Below are 4,645 nucleotides of genomic sequence, written 5' to 3' on the forward strand. Positions count from 1 at the left end.
AATTGAGTTCAAGGTCTAGCAATCTTAAAAAGTCCTTAATGAACCTCCTATAGAAACCTGCATTACCTAAGAAGCTCCTAACAACCTTAACTGAACTAGGTGGGGGTAATTTAGCAATAGTATCCACCTTGGCCTATCGGCCTTCATCCCCTCATGTGAAATTGTATGCCCCAACACTATACCTCCCCTAACCATAAAATGACATTATTCCCAATTAAGGACTAGGTCAGTAAAAACATTACGCTCAAGCATGCGTTCCAAATTATGCAAACAGTGAGTGAAGGAATTACCAAATACAAAAAAATCATCCATAAAGACCTCCATGGACTCCTCAATCATGTCATGGAAGATCGCCATCAGACACCTTTGAGAAGTCATAGGTGCACTGCACAATCCGAATGGCATCCTCCTATAAGCAAATGTACCATATAGGCAAGTAAAGGTTGTCTTCTCTTGGTCCTCAAGTGCAATAAAAATCTAGAAGTAATCCGAAAAACTATCTAAAAAATAGTAAACATATGCCTAGAAAACTTTCCAACATTTGGTCAATAAAAGGAAGGGAAAAATGGTCCTTTTGGGTGGCATCATTTAGCCTCTTGTAATTTATGAACACTCGAAAGCTGTTACTATTCTAGTCGGTATAAGCTCGTCCTTTCATTTTTGACCACAATCATACCTTCCTTCTTGGGAACCACTTGCACTTGATCAATGGCATTAGGCCTTTGGTTGATGATCAAGCAAGATGAGGCATAACTCCACACGCTGTAAGAGAGAAATCATGTTATTTTTTTATTAATCCATGCATAATACAATGAAATGCGAGTTCTTTTAGGTCTAGGATGCATACAATGAAGTAATTTGGGTCCGAGTGTTATTAGGTAGGCCCACACAAATTCTCTTTTGTTTTCTGTTAAGCTGGCTCATAAAATTTGCGATTACAAGAGTTGTTGCCAAATAAACTCCTCTCCCGTTCTAGATGTGACTTTAGTTTATTCATCTTTCTTTATTTATTTATTCATATTTAGCTTCTGGTTTCTTCTTCTTATGCTCACATTGTCACTTGTATTAAGCTTGGATAAATAAAAAACAACATGATTTCTCCCTTATGCTCCGTGGATTTACATCTCGTCTTGCTTGTTCATGAAGCTAAGCCCCAATGCCACTAGTCAAGCTTGTTAATTGCATTCACATGATTCCTTATGCCAATCTTTGTGTCATCAAGAGTCCTCATGCCTGAAGGAATAAGGAATGATAGAGAGCCTAGGGGTGCAAATCCTGAATCAAAATATTTGGGCGGACCTCTATTCTTGTTGTTCCCTCTTTCCTCTAAGAGATTCATCCACGATCATCCAAAGAATGATATCAATACATGATCAACTAATTTTCTTTCTTTGCATTCATCAAAGTATTGATCAGTGCCTATGATTTCCGCTTTCATGCGCTTTCACTCAACACTCGTGTTTATGCTCCCCAAATAAAACCAGACCATCATACTAGACAGAGATTAGAAAGAAAGACATAAAAGAAACAAATAAAATGCGAAAACAGGTAGGATTTCATATCCGATAAGGATAGAAATCATAAGTTCTTTATTCTCTTCCACACGGCTAAGCATAAGGATCAAATCAAATTGATTTAAAATACAAGGGTAGATAAAGAACATAAGAGAAAGGAAGGATGTTAGGGATGAGTCTATGCTCGCTAGCATGAGTATTGATAAGCCCACAAAGTTCTTGAAAAAACTCAAAACCTGATTTCTTGTAAGGTAGAAAATTGAAATAATATGCTCACTAGCCTCAAGTATTCGGTTGCATGAGGTTTTTATAATGCAAAAACCCTCGTTCCATAAGAAGAAGAAACTAGAGGCTAAATATGAATAAATAAAGATCAATAAATTGAAGTCAAATAGAGAACTAGAGAGAAATTGTTCTCATAGTCCCAAATTTAAGAGCCAGTTTAATGAGAATAAGGAGAAATTTGTGTGGGCCTACTAATAACACTCCAGCAAGCACAAAATTACTTCATTATAGGCATCCCAAACATCATAATGTTCGAATTCCTAAATGTATTATGTTTGGATTAACAAAAAAGACTTGATTTCTCCTTTATACACATGGATTTACGTCTTGTCCTACTTGGTTGTTAAGCTAAGAACCAATGCCACCAGTCAAGATCGTTAACTGCAATCCCATGATTTCTTACGCCAATCCATATGTTATCAAGAGTCCTCATGCCTAAAAGAATAAGGAATGATGGAGATCCTAATAGCACAAATCTTGAATTTGAACTTTTGAGTATGCCTCGATTCTCGTTGTTCCCTCTTTCCTCCAAAAGGTTCGAGGCACGCCCATATATTCCTAGGATGAATCTTTTAGAGAAAAGAGGGAATAGCGAGAATCGAGGCACGCCTAGATATTCTTATTCATGATTTGCATTATTGGGATCTCCTTCATTCCTTACTCCTCTAAGGATGAGGACTCTTGATGACATAAGGATTAGCATAAGAAATCATAGGAGCACAATTGGCAAGCTTGACCGGGTGGCATTGGGGATTACCTTGATGATCAAGTAGGATGACACGTAAATCCACACGTGTAAGGTAGAACTCATCTTATTTTTAATTAATCCAATTGCAATACTAGCCAGAATTCGAGCAATAATGAAGTAATTTAGGTCCAAGTGTTTTTAGGTAGGCCCATGGGAATTTACCCTTATTTTTGTTAAGCTGGCTCATAAAATTTGGGACTACAAGAGTTGTCGCCAAATCAACTCCACTCTCGTTCTTGATTTCACTTTAGTGTATTCATCTTTCTTTATTTATTTATCCATAGTTAGCTTCTAGTTTCTTCTTTTTATGGAATGAGGGCTTTTGCACCATAGAATCCGCATGCAACCGAATACTTGAAGCTAATGAGCATACTTGATAAGCATCATAATACACATGTTTTCATGCCCGATTGTTTACATTTTTTATGCATGATTATCCTGTTTTATGCTAGAATCACCTGTCTTTTGTTTCCTTTCTCATTTTTTATGCATGATTATCCCGTTTTATGCTAGAATCACCTGTCTTTAGAATTCCATCACTTAGGCTCCCTTTTGGGTTTGTTTCTCTCTTTGCAATTGTCTTTTGATTATCCATTGTTCTTCATTTACTTATTTGCACTCATAACCATTAACTGGTACGTTAGAACTTTCACACCCTATTTCAGACTAGATAATATAGCAAACAGTAGTAACTCTAGGTTCACCCGATCTCCAGGGATACGACCTTGATACTCACTAGTGCTAGGCTGCATCGGTAGGTTCACTGCCTTAGGTGTAGGTTGCATAAAGAGCCCATCAAGTTTTTGGCGACGTTGCCGGGGATAGTAACAGTGAACTAGAGTGAATTGTTTTTGTGTTAATTTAGTCATTATTTGTTTATTCATTTATTCTTTATTTTTATTATCATTTATTGTTATATTTTTTTTTTATTGATTGGTGGTTGTTTGGTTGTCGGTTTTAGGTAGTATATGACCAGGAGCTCTAACCCTGATCCAATAGCACCCTTATCTGACCCAGAGCGGTCTCTCAGATTATTGAGATGACGTTTGCAGGTAGTTAAGGAGGAGGACAGAGTTACGGTTCAGGTTCAAGGAACTGACGCGATGGAGAACCTCAACCCCCAGGCCGATGATGATCAAAGGACTATGTACAATTTTGCTTGACCCTCTTTAGATGGGACGAAAATGAGTATAGTCAGACCTGCTATAGCGGCCAACAATTTTGAGCTAAAGGCCAATGTTATCCAGATGATACAATAAAGCGTGCAGTTTGGAGGATTGCCCAGCGAGGATCCCAATGCACATATCTCCAACTTTTTGGAGATTTGTGACACATTCAAAATAAATGGAACAATCGATGATGCCATTCGGCTGAGATTGTTTCCATTTTCCTTGAGGGACAGAGCAAAGAGATGGCTGCAATCTCTTCCACAACAGACGATCACTACCTGGAAGGCGTTGGCCGAAAAATTTTTATATAAGTATTTTCCTCCCGCTAAAACTGCTAAACTTAGAAATGACATATCTTCTTTTATGCAGTTTGATGATGAAAGCATGTACGATGCATGGGAGAGATTTAAAGATCTTTTGAAATGCTGCCCACATCACGGATTGCCAGTGTGGATGCAAGTTCAGACCTTCTACAGCGGGTTGAACCTTGCAACGAGGCAGATGGTGGATGTTGCGGCGGTGGGCGCTAAACAAGAAGGCCCGAGGTGCTCGAACTTGATAGAGGAAATGGCCATGAACAACTATCAGTGGCAATCCTCTAGGAGCCGACCAGGAAGACAGGGAGTGGTCAACCAAGTGGATTCTACAATAGCCTTGGCAGCTCAAGTGGAGCTTCTAGCCAAGAAGATCGACCAACTCCAGATGCCGGTTCATGCAGCGAACGTTGGCTGCAAGTTTTGTGGTGGCTCGCATTATAGTGCGAACTGTACTGCGGGAGGTATGTTTGCTTCATCTTCTACTAGTTTTCCATCTAATTCTGCTATATCTTCTGATGTTGAACAGGTTGATTATATGGGGAATGCCCCAAGGCAGTAGAATAACCCTTACAGCAATACATACAACCCTGGATGGCGCAATCATCCCAATTT

At 38.9% G+C, this 4,645-nt stretch overlaps 1 non-coding gene across 1 annotated transcript; it reads right to left on the reverse strand.

Annotated features, from left to right (window-relative positions):
- Positions 1-4,052: 4,052 nt before the first annotated feature.
- LOC125369620 lies at positions 4,053-4,159 on the reverse strand. Its single transcript, XR_007215297.1, has one exon. It is a non-coding gene; the product is annotated as a small nucleolar RNA R71 (small nucleolar RNA).
- Positions 4,160-4,645: the final 486 nt, after the last annotated feature.

Source organism: Ricinus communis, chromosome 3 (genome assembly GCF_019578655.1).
Source record: "Ricinus communis isolate WT05 ecotype wild-type chromosome 3, ASM1957865v1, whole genome shotgun sequence".
In the NCBI taxonomy this organism is placed as follows: domain Eukaryota; kingdom Viridiplantae; phylum Streptophyta; class Magnoliopsida; order Malpighiales; family Euphorbiaceae; genus Ricinus; species Ricinus communis.